At 45.2% G+C, this 14,219-nt stretch overlaps 1 long non-coding RNA gene across 1 annotated transcript; it reads right to left on the bottom strand.

Annotated features, from left to right (window-relative positions):
- Positions 1–10,347: 10,347 nt before the first annotated feature.
- LOC120962711 (uncharacterized) lies at positions 10,348–14,131 on the bottom strand. The gene is made up of 2 exons (XR_005753474.3): positions 13,586–14,131; positions 10,348–13,482 (listed from the first exon to the last, which is right to left on the bottom strand). It is a non-coding gene; the product is annotated as an uncharacterized lncRNA (long non-coding RNA).
- Between the last annotated feature and the right edge of the window lie 88 nt (positions 14,132–14,219).

The raw sequence follows: 14,219 nt of genomic DNA, 5'->3' as shown, positions 1-14,219 counted from the left end.
GGCGCGTACGTGTCGTAGTAGAGGCGCGCACGTAGCATGTACACGTACGTACAGCGCCCAGGGTGCAAGAAAGAAAATACGGCCACGTATGTGTACATATGGGCGGGGTCTTGAACTCCTACTCGCGCATACATACGGCCAGGGCTCGTGTACATGGCCGGGTCGGAACGGAGAAACAGCATCATCGTCGTGTTCATGGGAAGGCAACGGAATGCGTCGTGTTCATGGGGAGGCAACGGAATGCGTCATGTTCATGGGGAGGGGTGTGGCGTACCGCAAAACGGAGGAAACGGACCTCCTACGGTCGAAACGGGGGTCCTGTTGATCGGGAGGAGTGTGGCGTACCGCAAAACGGAGGAAACGGACCTCTTACCGTCGAAACGGGGGTCCTGTTGATCGAGAGGGGTGTGGCGTACCGCAAAACGGAGGAAACGGACCTCCTACGGTCGAAACGGGGGTCCTGTTGATCGGGAGGGGTGTGGCGCACCGCAAAACGGACGAAACGGACCTCCTACGGTCGAAACGGGGGTCTTGTTGATCGGGAGGGGTGTGGCGTACCGCAAAACGGACGAAACGGACCTCCTACGGTCGAAACGGGGGTCCTGTTCATCGGGAGGGGTGTGGCGTACCGCAAAACGGGACTCCACGGGATACTATTCATCTCCACCATCGACCTCCTCCAGCCTCCACGGGCTACCGTCGACCTCCTCCAGCCTCCACGGGCTCCTGTTCATCCAGCCTCCACCGCGCGCTACTCCACCGGCTACTGTTCAACCACCCCTCCACGGGCACCCCTCCACCGTCTACTGTTCATCCAGCCCTCCACACCACGGGGTCCTGTTCAACCACCCCTCCACGGGCACCCCTCCACCATCTACTATTCATCCAGCCCTCCACCACACCATGGGGTCCTGTTCATCCAGAAACAACGCCACCGCTCACTGTTCATCCAAACCCCCCCCCCCCCCGCAACGCTCACTGTTCATCCCAGAGGCAGCATCGATCGGCTTCAGTTAGCACTAGTAGCGAAGGAATCACTCGATCGGGTTCGGTTAACAGCCATCGATCGATCGCTCGGGTTCAGTTAGAGCCCAACGCCTCGCTCGGGTTCAGTTAGAGCCAACGCCTCGCACACACGCGCGTACGTGTACGAGAGAAACGCGTATCGCTCGGCCCCCGACCTCCCACCATAACCGGGAACTCCCCGAAATTTTCCTCGCCCTCGCTTCTACCACGGTTTTTTCCTTCATGGACGGCCCAAAGAATGTCATGCAGCTGCGTCTCCGGCCCGCCCAGGATGAAAAGCCCATTTTCTGTCATGATTTTTTGTCATAGAAGTAGGAGCCCACCACATCTATGATGATACCGGGTTTTGTCATAATTATCGTCATAGAAGTGTCATATGTATGACAGAAAAAAATTTCGTTCGGCCCAAAATTTCACGGATGTGTCTTTTTTTGTAGTGTGTGCGCTTTTCTATCAATTGCTCGACAGTAATTTGTTCACCCACCGTAGAATTTGCTATCTTGAGAGAAGCCACTAGTGAAACCTATGGCCCCCGGATCTATCTTCCATCATATAAGTTTCCGATCTATTTTATTTTGCAATTTTTACTTTCCAATCTATACCATAAAAATACCAAAAATATTTATCTATTTATCTCTATCAGATCTCACTTTTGCAAGTGGCCGTGATGGGATTGACAACCCCTTTATCGCGTTGGTTGCAAGGTTCTTATTTGTTTGTGCGGGTATGAGGGATTTGCGCGTAGTCTCCTACTGGATTGATACCTTGGTTCTCAAAAACTGAGGGAAATACTTACGCTACTTTGCTGCACCACCCTTTCCTCTTCAAGGGAAAACCAACGCAGTGCTCAAGAGGTAGCAGTAATCAGGCAGCAAACATCCTTGCTCGAACGGGCGCTAAACGTGACCTCGTCCCGCCTAACACCTTTGTGGAAACGCTCTTCAAGCCATCCGTGGTATGGCAGGACGAGAGCGGCAATACTAGTCTGGAGCCGATCATACGCCCAGATGTCGAACACAATTCTGATATCATCGGGGGCTCGGGCACCGAAATGACACCTTCCGCCCATGTAATCATGGATGTCATTACTCCATGGACCGAACCCTTGCTGGCCTACCTTAATAGGCGGGAGCTCCCTGATGACCAGAATGAGGCCCATTGCATAGTTCGATGCTCTAAAGCCTACAAAGTTCACGAAGGAGAACTCTACAAGAAAAGTACTACTAGAGTTCTTCAAAGATGTATCTCTGAAGAGGAGGGACGGCAACTCTTAGCTGAAATACATGTTGGTCTCGGTGGCCATCACGCCGCAGCTCGGTCCCTCGTAAGTAAGGCCTTCCATACAGGTTTCTTTTGGCCAATGGCCCGATCATATGCACAGGCCCTTGTACAGCGCTGTTCCGGATGCCAGCTTTTCGCCAATCAAAGTCATATGCCGCCCACCGCCCTAAAAACAATCCCCATTACTTGGCCTTTTGCAGTCTTGGGCTAGATATGGTTGGACCCCTTAAAGGGGGAAGCCACAAGAAGAAATATTTGCTGGTTATGGTGGATAAATTCACTAAGTGGATAGAGGCCAAACCAGTAAAAACGGCTGAAGCTGGGCCGGTGATCGACTTTATATCCGGTGTTGTACACCGTTATGGTGTCCCGCACAGCATCATTACTGACAATGGCTCTAACTTCAAAGCCGATGAGATGAAAAATTGGTGTGCTAACTTGGGCATTAAGCTCGATTACGCCTCTGTTTATCACCCTCAAACAAACGGTCAGGTCGAACGGGCTAATGTCCTGATAATGAGCGGCATCGAACCCAGACTAGTGCGATCCCTACGGGAGTCAGATAAACACTGGGTCGAGGAACTTGATTCCGTACTATGAGGACTGCGGACCACGCCCAATCGCACGACCGGCTACACACCCTTTTTCATGGTGTACGACGCAGAGGCTGTCTTGCCCTGTGACATTATTCATGACTCACCTCGAGTGCGCATGTATGAAGAGAGAGAAGCCGAGCTTGATCGGCAGGACGACCTAGATGGCCTGGAGGAGGAGCGCGATATTGCAAAAGCCTGTTCCGCATTCTATCAACAACAGGCTCGGAGATACTAAAGTAGAGAAGTGCGGGCCAAGACTTATAATGTTGGTGAACTCGTTTACGCCTCCCAGAGGAGAAGAAGAAGGACAAGCTCAAACCAAAATGGGAGGGTCCCTTCATTATAGATGAAGTTCTCACAGGAGGAGCCTACCACCTTCATAATGCATCGGATAATCTCCTAGAGCCGAATCCATGGAACGTTGCTCGGCTCCGAAGATTCCACGCATAAGTTCGGCCCTACTTCTTTTTCGTTCCCTTTTCTCCTCTTCATTTTGTTTTTTGTTTTCTCGTTTTTATACAATTTGCAGGATGGGTTCGAATAAGCCGAACACTTGAGGGGTGCACATCCTTAAATGTACACACCCCATCATGACTGGGGGCTTCTTTAACCGAAGCTTATTATTATTCCGAGCCTGGAGCTCACAATATATGTGTCGTTTGCTCATATACATCCTTTTTGCCATTATATGCACCTCTATGACTTAAGTTTTTACCAAGCTGGCTTGCCTTGCTCCTGTGTTTATGCCCTACGTTCCCGATTGTTCGGCTAGGGCATAAAGGGAGCACATCTGCGATTGTTACAACCGGGTCATCCGGACATGTACCTCAGATGGGTGAAGCCGAAAGCTAGCATTCTTAAGAGAATAATTGGTCGGCAATCAAACGACAGATTGTTACATTATTGTAACCACTCTCACATTGCGGGACACTTTTTCCGTATTGCGGACCCACGCCCCGGCACGCATAATTACAGCCTGCCAACCCAAGGAAAGGAACCCTTAACGGAACTATTTTCCTTGGAAGATGTTTCTTACATATGTAATATAACATACATCCTAAACTAAAAATCTGTTCGAGCACAATGACTTGGTTGCCTAGTTTCCGGACATAGTGAATGCTTCTTTTCATTTTGAATAGTATTTGGAAACACTCCACCATTTTTGGGTTCGGAGGTTAAAGCCAAAAGCCTGTGATGACAAACTTTTTACATGTTCGGATAAAGGTACAGGTTGATCATAACGTACATTAATACATTAAATCAAAAACCTATTCCTTATCTATTCCATCTATAAGACTGTCTAACCTATAGTTTTCCTGCGAATACTTCGCAGCTACCATTACTTGGTCATACACCAATTTCACTGGAATTTCTTTCCCGTCTGGTCCCTGTGGTCCCACTCGGCCCATATGATTTGGATCTAGCTTGGTGAAGCATGTTTTCACCATGGCCCAGCACTAGTATGCGTCGGTGCTATACAAACGGTTTTAAACCCCTTTCCGCGACGACATTTGGAACCGTCTCCTAGTGAGTGACGGTGATAGGGAGGTCCTTCCCACATAACCCAGAAACCGTCGGGGATATGCCCTCCTGGCACACACACTCGGCAAAATGAGGTTGTCTCCAACCGGCGAGCGCTCAAATACGGAAATACGTACAGTAGAGCTAAAAAATACAATTATACAGGCGAAATTGTTTCTGGTCGCAAGTACATCCCACGCAGTCAGTCCCTGCTAAACGTTTCCGTTCGTATGTACATCCCACATAGTCACTCCAAGGAAATTGTTTCTGTTCACAGGTACATCACACACAATTTTTCCCGTTAAATCGTTTGTGATAGCGTTGCCATTGCACACGATATTAACAATTTTATCGTTTGCATTATTGAATGCATCACACGCGGTGCGTAGAAGAAAACCGTGTGGCAAAGGTTGTCCATCACACACAGTTTTTATGTGGTAAACGTTTGCGCAAGGTGGCCTAACGCAAACAGCTTTCAAGAGGATGTCGTGTGTGCAGTGGATATTGATCGCACACGTAGTGGATCCTAGAAATGTTTCTGATCTCCACGTCTATCGCAGACGTTTCGCTTTCGCAATTTAAAAATAAGTGTAATCCCTAGTTAATCCCTAATTTAAAAATCACATGTTTTGAATTTGAAAGTAGGCAATCGCTTATTTCATATCCAACCATGTTTATTACAAATATAGGTTCAACCACGAATGCATAATTCGATGCACAGGTACATATACAGAAGAACTACAGAAGCACCAAGTAAAGAATGATGAACCACAGTTGTACTAAAGACTGTAAAGAGAGAGGCGAAAGACATTCTGGTTGCTGGAGAAGGTGAAGCAGAATGCCCATATTGTGCCCTGCTCCATGGGTAATGCGCGCACGACTCTAGGCCAACCCCTTGTGATGGATGCCCGTCCATCCTTCACTGTCTTCATTACAACTTCTCGATGCTCATTGTAGTCTGGATGAAATACTTTAACCTTCATTGTGTGTCCACCAATCATGTTCTTTGCAAGGTAATCTTGAGTGAACTGCTTCGGGAACCACTGGGAACGAAAAAGATTCAGACATTGTTGTCTAACAACTCATTATGGGCGGTAAAAAGAGAAGACTGCAGAGTTTGTAGTTACCATCCTACAGCTCACTGTTGTGTTGGATAGAGCATAAATTTGCTTGCCACCATTCGTATCTTTTTGCTAATAATCATTATCAGTTTCCTCACTTGATGCTTGTTCATTGATATCTCATTGCCCCATACGCAAAAAGGGTCGATGCGTGGATCCTTGCCAAGGGCATATGTACCTACAAGCAACAAGTCAATATTAGAAGCTAACAAGTGTCCAAGCCTGGATCTATATGCACTACATTATGGAACGACGGGAGGAGTACAAGCCGAGGGATGAAGCTAACCTCGGCGGAAAATGGTGGCCACTCCCGTTGTTGTCCTGCATAAGTAGCGGAAAGGCATGATAAGTACAGCAACCTTAACATCAAACAAATATAGCAAAGGTAAACAACATCATCTCCAAATGATAGCTTGAATGTGTTGGTTTCAGCATGCTGTTAAACAGATATAAAATGGACGGCAATGTTATCGACAGCAGGCTTAACAGCCATAAAATATTGCAATTCAAATTGGTATTGTTGAAAATGAATAGAACGTAGGTAATGCTTAAACATCACACTGGATAAATGTGTAAAACTGAAATAAAGGGCATGTGTTAACTACACCAGGAATAACTGGAACCAAATATAGCCGTTCAAACTAGTATTGATGTAGTCGAGCGGCACAGTTCCGACTTGCACATAATGAACAACACATTGTGAATGACTGAAATAAACAAGGCATAAATGACCAGTATAACAACCAAATATAGCCATTGAAAACTGGACAGAGTCTCACTGCAACCAACCTAACAAGCAAATACAGATAAACAGGGCATATGCTTGAAAACTGGACAAATGCTCACTGCAACCAACCTAACAAGTAGATAAAGATAAACAAGGCATCTGCTTGATAACTATACAAATGCTAAAAAAGCAACCTAACAACCAAATACAGATAAACAAGGCATCTGCTTGATAACTGGACAAATGCTAAAAAAAGCAACCTAACAACCAAATATAGATAAACAAGGCATCTGCTTGATAATTGGACAAATGCTCACTGCAACCAAACTAAGAACCAAATACATATAAACAAGGCATCTGCTCGATAACTGAAAAAATGCTCACTCCAACCAACCTAACAACCAAATACAGATAAACAAGGCATCTACTCACTATAAACAACCAAATATAGCCATTCGTGAAACTGAAGTGGACAATTCATACTTAAACATCACATAGCCCTATTGAACAATACATTTTTGCATACCTGAAATAATTAAACACGGCACAGTTAAAGCACCGCACAACAAATGCCACTACAATGAAGGGTATGGATTGGCAAGCTGGACAAGGTAAGATTTGCTGATAAAATGTTGCCTCACATTTCATGGACGGGTTCCTTCCAGTTGGAATAGCACAGACCCATGGTGCGCTCTCTGATGTCACAGATGGGCTGTTTCACCTTGGAAGAACCTTCGTGGGTGCCCTCCTCGTGGTCGTGGTCGATGAGATTTGACTTGGCAATTGAGGATCCCAAGCCGCCGTCGTAGAACGTGTCCTTCAGAAATGACAAAATGGGCTCAATTGCGTATAAAGCTCGCAAAACCTTGACCGCTTGGTGGAGGAGATCAGCGGTAGGGCCGTCGAAGAGATCGACGGCGGTTGAACCAGAGGGGTTGGGGATGGACCACTTAACATGTGACATGGCCGGCGTGAAGCTGTCGCTGTGGACGAGCTTGATGTCGTAGCCAGCTTTCCCGAGATACAGTAATACGCTAGGCTGCTGACATGAAGCCTTCGGCATGGCAACTTAGTCAACGTCTTCGCCGGCTTCCACGGTGACGTGTTGCTCCGGGATCGACAGGTCAGGGCGAACGGCGGCCACCTCGCCAACATCCGTCGGAGAGGCCATGATAAACCTCTTCTTGGCCGAACGCTCGTCGGGCTCCCCGGGATACGTGGTCGACCTTAGGCTGCGACATTCTAGAGAAGGGGATGTGGATCTGGAGGTGAGGGACACCGCAGGCCTCATCTAAAAACTTAGGGGAGTGGGGCGACGGTATGGGAATCGCTGGATAACCTGAACTTTATTATCTAAGCTAGGAGGAAGGGGCAGACCAGCAGGGGTTGGCGGCGGCGCCGGTGGTGGCCGCGAGCTAGGGTTCGAGGGGGGAAGGGGGCGGGTGGGGGACGGTGGAGTGGGGTTGGTGTTTGAGGATACGCCGCGACTACTGAAAATTTTAGTAATGGTGGGTGGAGATGGTGGTGAATGAGGGAGGGCGACGGTTCAAATGCCTCGGCTATTGCAATTTTACTATAAGGTCGGTGCTAGAGGAGTGTGGGAGATGGTTGAAGTACGGCGGCTACTAAAATTTGGGTAAAGGAATTGATGCGGGGCGGGAGTGCCCAAGATCGTGCACGGTCCAATAACAATACGTGTGTATGATAATAAGGAAAAGTGGCGCGGAACCGTCGATTTTTGCAACGCTCAAGGCGGGTAGTTTGTTTTTACATTTCTAGCTAGCTGGTCTATCGCACACGGTTCGTCCTAATTTCCAAATAAACTTACCCGCCTTTAGCTTGCACAGGTGGTGGTTTTACAGCGCACTTGCATCGCACACGGTTAAGCCAGTACCTCCACCCTTTGCTCGCGCTTACGTGGTCGTGGTGATTTTACAGCGCACTTGCATCGCACACGGTTGAGCCAGTACCTCCACCCTTTGCTCACGCTTGCACAGTCGTGGTGATTTTACAGCGCACTTGCATTGCACATGGTTGAGCCAGTACCTCCACCTTTGCTCGCGCTTGCGCAGGCGTGGTGATTCACAACGCACTTGCATCGCACACGGTTAAGATATTATACCCGTGTCCGTTGAGCATCATCAGAGTCTTTGCAGCAAAAAATAACATTAGAGAGGGTCAGAAGACAGCCACACCAGCATGTGGCCCAAATATATATGAGTGAAAAGGGTGGTCTGTGATGTTCAAAATTCCAGTGCACAACTTTGACCACGCAGGCCCACGGTTGGGCGCGTCGTCGAAGATCGACGAGAGGGGCCAAAAGTCAAGAACCACTTGGAAGTGGCCAAATATATGTAGGAATATTAGGGATGTTTAAAACTTTAAATACACAATACATAACTTCGGTGGCACCTGCCTCGCAAACCCGAAAGCACCCTTGGATATATATATATACTAGTTGACCCGTTGCTCCAAATGGCGTAGAGACCCGCTAAAGCCATGTTGTCGATGAAAATAGTTTCATTTTGCAAGGATCGTGTGTTAAACCATGCTATATTGAAAATATGTTTATCATGTTGTGGAATCTGAGTTTGGAAAAAGAAAATATTTGTATAACATGTACAGACCAGCTAAGCAAGCATTGTTTTAGTTTTAAAATATGGTCATCTTGATGAGAAACCTAAGCTAAAAAGACATTTGTATAAGATGTATAGATCAGCTATGGATGTATTTTTAGCAATGTTTGCACCAAACTCGTATTTTCCATGTGCACGAAGAAAAAAGAACCTCTTTGTGTTGTGTGTATGGAGGCATAGATATTTGAATGGCCCATATGTTACATGGCCTAACCCACGAACAACAATGTGTGTGGCCTGTGAGGAGTAGAATATTGAAGTGGTAGGGACTGCATCCACCGAACCTGTTTATTCCATTTTCTTCCTCGGCTCCTCAGTTGGGCGAGAGAAGCATTTCAAGTGAGATTTCTTCTTTCCTTTGATTTCGGATTTCTCTGCATGCATGGATTTAGTTCTCATTTATCTGGATCTTGCATTTCCCCTCTTTCTATGGCGATTCTTACTCCTCCTGTGTCTTTTTTTAGGCATGGTAGATCCTGTGCTATAATTCTTTCTATTTAGGTATGTATACGGATGCAAATAAATCCTTGTGGTTATTCCAATGGTTATTGGTGTATAGGTTGATTAGGTTGCGATTCGATCTTGCTTTTTCAACCGCATTTCCATGGGTATATGATGTGCCGGATTTTTACGCTGGCATATTAATGTTCTTTATTAGGCTGTTTTGATTGAAAATCCATGATTCCATAGGTTTCTGCCACGGCTGAGCATGAGGAGATCTCCTGTGGATATTAGTTCCCATGGAAGTGCTGATAGTAGCTCTGACGAACGTTCGGACAACAGCTCAGACGAAAGTGCCGATAGCTTCTCTGATGTCCGGCAAATTCCAGTGCCTGATGAACTGTATATAACATAATATTTCAAATGTATATGTAAGACTGATCAAATTTCACCAAAGAAGCATTGGGTCATCCAGAAAATGCGAGCTATCATCTTATTTTGCAAGTTCCAACTCTTACAAATATAGAGGTAACCCAACTTTCACATGCTTAGACTCTTGACATGCATGCAACTACATGGCAATTCCTGATGCACCGTCATACCTGTGATAAAGGGATAGCCACCCTATCCTCAATTGTTTCCACATTCTACACACAGGTTAAAGGTCGGGAGAAACTGTCCAATGATGCCGCTACAAAGGGCATTGTAATCAACATTGTATTGTGTACGGTGTCATCGGTGAGTATGATCTTCGGTAAAATATTATAGTCATTGCTCATGAAGTTAAGAACTAGTATTGCAACAATTTGTGCTTAGCATTTTATAGCAGCCAAAAGAAGTAGCAATATACATTTATAATTGGAACAAACCCTCTGGTTTGCAAAATCAGAAAAGGTCACTTTAAATCTATAACCAAAAACAATATGGGAAACCAAGTATGCCACTGATGATTTATTTCACATAAGAAATGAAAAATAACAAGAATTCGAGACACATAATTATATCTGAACTTAACAATGAGCTTTACTCAACAGAAGTTTGTACAGCCGGTCGTATTATCTTCCAATCAGAACCAAATAAGGTTGGTTGCACAAACAAATGAAGAAATAGCTTGACCAAAGTTCTCCTTTAGCAGGTCCTATTATCTAATTTCCTAAAAATGCAGAATATATTTCTACACTTGTAACATCAAAATGCAAGTTTCGTTCAACAAAATCTTCTGATAGCTTCTCCATCTACCCTTCTTTATGAAATCCGCAAACACGGTGTCTAGCTAAAAACATAGATTATGAAATCAAAATCAGAGACACGGGAGTAAAGAGGTAAAGAGAAAGGAGCACATAACAGAGATTTGTTGTGGGCTGACTATTGCTGCTGCCGTAGGATTGTTTGGCCCCACACCATTGCAGCTATATCATCTCACGCTGTTTGTTGACACTGCATATACTTCAATACTTTAGCTCGTCAAAACCAAATAAGCATGGTTGCAATAAAGACATATTTTACCAAAGATCTCCTTTAGCTGGTCGTATTATCTTCCAATCAGAACCAAATAAGGTTGGTTGCACAAACAAATAAAGAAATAGCTTAACCAAAGTTCTCCTTTAGCAGGTCCTATTATCTAATTTCCTAAAAATGCAGAATAGATTTCTACACTCGTAACATCAGAATGCAAGTTTCGTTCAACAAAATCTTCTGATAGCTTCTTCATCTACCCTTCTTTATGAAATCCGCAAACACGGTGTCTAGCTAAAAACATAGACTATGACATCAAAATCAGAGACACGGGAGTAAAGAGGTAAAGAGAAAGGAGCACTTAATTAACAGAGATTTATCGTGGGATGACTATTGCTGCTGTCTTAGGATTGTTTGGCCCCACCATTGCAGCCATCGCATCTCACAATGTTTGTTGACCCTGCATATAGTTCAATGGATAGGCACTGTAAAACGAGGTCTAGCAGAAAACTGCATATAGTTCAATGGATAGGAACTGTAAAAAGAAGCTAACTAATCCGGATGTCCTTTGTCCTCTGAAAAGGAAAATGGGGAAAGTTTCAAGACATGAAACATCAATTTTGGAAAAGCAATCAGCTGGCATCCTTTCAGGTTCGACCTGCAGAAATGATATTAGACAGAGGTCTCGTACTTGATGAGTTCACAACTGGTTGAATTTTGTAGATTTGTTCTTCACAATGATAAAAAATAAAGGGAAAAATCTATAGACTGTTGTCACAAATCCAGGATAGTATTATCAAGGTTCAGAAAAAGCAAATCATGACAACATAACTGAAGATATAAATACTCAAAACCTATAAAGTTTCTAGCTAAGTCGTCCAATGCCTAATCTACATGGACTGGAAACGGAATCACGCTCGATGCTCAGTCCTCAATAACGACTCATATATGTAGGTAGGACCAGACTATCTGGGTCCTTCTCTACCAGATCAAATCTCACAATATATGCCGAGTACAACCTGCTATAAATATAGCACAAGGGGCGCATACCCTGAATATATGAGCTATTCGTGATTGCCTAGTGCCTTGAAAGAAACCCTGTGGCCTTTATGCCCAAAATTGGGAATATCCCTCCACATGCAGCCCAGAACGGCGAGGTAGAGCACAATGTCTATTTTCAAACAATCACTTGTATTTTTATCATGCAAACTGGCAGAAGGCCCTCCTGTGGGTAAGCATACAAAGGGGTGCCACTGCAAGAGATCTGAGTGCGTGAAGAAATATTGTGAGTGCTTTAATCTAGTATTCTATGTTCAGAGAACTGCCGTATCACCCAGCGGCACCTTGTGTATGCACATCATATGCAGAATCCTGCTATAATGGGTATTAGTCGGCCATCTGTGGCTCTTTCTCATGCAGCAGAAAAGCTCTCCAATCTCTCAGTGGATTCATTAGGCAGAGATCAGCTCATCAGTCAAAATGATTGTTCACAAGTAATTCTTTTTTCCAAGATCCTTTCTGTAATTTTCATTTTTTCAAAAAGGCTTTCATAATTTTCATGACTTCTGCCTTCGTTATGTGGACTTAGAAAATAATTACAGGTATAAAATATAGCAGCTAAGAACATGTGGCGTCTTACGGATAGCCGACTGAATATTTATGATTAGTAGCTCAAATGCTAGAACATATCATTCAGTTAAAATAAAAGGTCAACAAAAGTTGAAAATCTGGTTATTAACATATGCTTCTGTTTTTTCCCGTCTCAGGTGACTTTGTCTTTGCTCACTCCTGTTCCTATAGAAAGCACTCAAAGTACTGTCAAATTAGGGCCGCAAAGAGTTACATTTTGAAACTAATGTTTTGGACTGGGTATTAGAGATAAATTATATGAGTATAAGTTATCTAGAGCAGAAATTCAGTATAGATACTTCTCTGCTGAGTGGACGCAAGGACAACCAAAGACAAAATTAAACGGTGTTGAGAAGTTGAATAGCTGGGCCACCAGTCTGCCACAGTTCTTGGGCTCGACAACTTAGTCAAAGGTGACGACAATCCATTCCACTTCAGACAACTCTGTCATGTCACAATTGCCATCGCATGTCAACAGGAGCAGAGCAATCCTAGTAGATATTAATTTTCATAAACTCATGCTTCTAAGTAGATCAATCCAAATCATGTGCATACACGACAAATAGCAAAACAAGTATAAAGTAAGACAAAAAAGATCCAAAGTAGACCAATGCATACTGACTGGCAAAAATACTCACAGTTAGTGCCATGCATAATGCATAATGCACCCAGATAATAAAGAAGAGACCAAATCTCTTTATGAATTTTTTATACTGACGAAGGCGGAGTTGAATGCTGAATTAAAAACCCTTTGTAAACTAAAGACCACTGGTGGTGAATCAAACCTAACATTGACATTGTTGTGAATTATTGTCTAAATCTTGCTAATTCAGAAGGGAATAACATTAAGTACGATGCAGACATGTACAAAAGCAAATTTAATCCATATATCAAACAGCTTTGCATAGCACATTGACCAATCAGAGAGAGTGAAATAAGTACCGGAAGAAGGGAAGATTCAGAATCAGATCAATTCCCTGAGTATCAATCGCACTTGCTGCGATTTTTTCTGAGTACTTCATCTCGCTATGTTGGATGATGCAGCTTCACTGAAATTGACAGAGAGCGGATAGAACTTAGGTGGCCAAAATATGTACAGGAGATCAAAACCTAGGAAAAGAGAGAAAGGATGTAGAGGCAAATCTGAACCACCTCAAGGTCTTTCTCCTGCTGCTCCGGTGGGCGACCCTCCCTCAACCGTTGACCCCGGCCGCATTCGATGCTCCACCAATCCCTGCTGCTTCTTCCAGAGGCAGAGGCGGCGCCTCTCATGGCGCTAAGGAGGTGAGGACGCGCTGGCGCGACGAGTCAACCAGCCAACCGCCGCGGGGAGGAGGACGGTGTGCGAGCTGTCACCCGTCTCCTTCTCCCTGCTGCTTGTCCTCCTCGCCAGCCACCTCCTTCGCCCTGTCCTCCGCATCCTCCCCCTCCAGTCCTCCGCGAAGACCCCGATGCCCTGCTCTTGCACGACGGTGACCTGCGCCCAATCTGGAACCATGGTGGCATGGAAGAGGAGAGGAGGAGACGAGCGAAGAGGCAAGGCCGGCGGCGTGGGGGAATGGAGAGGAGGCGGCTGCTGTGGGTATCGGGGAAAGGGGGCTAGGGTTCAGCTAGTGTGGGACGAGGGGATTGGGCAAGCAGGTCAATGCGGCGCGTGAGGCGTGGATTGGGCAAAAACCTCTCGCACAAGCGCGGGGCTGACCCAGCCAATGCGAGCTCGAGGCGAGCCCACCCGTCATTAGACACGAAAAACAACCGTGAGGTGAAAAAGATTTGACCGTAAGGC

The sequence above is a fragment of the Aegilops tauschii genome, chromosome 4 (genome assembly GCF_002575655.3).
Source record: "Aegilops tauschii subsp. strangulata cultivar AL8/78 chromosome 4, Aet v6.0, whole genome shotgun sequence".
Lineage (NCBI taxonomy): Eukaryota > Viridiplantae > Streptophyta > Magnoliopsida > Poales > Poaceae > Aegilops > Aegilops tauschii.
This window is presented reverse-complemented; position numbering and strand designations above follow the sequence as displayed.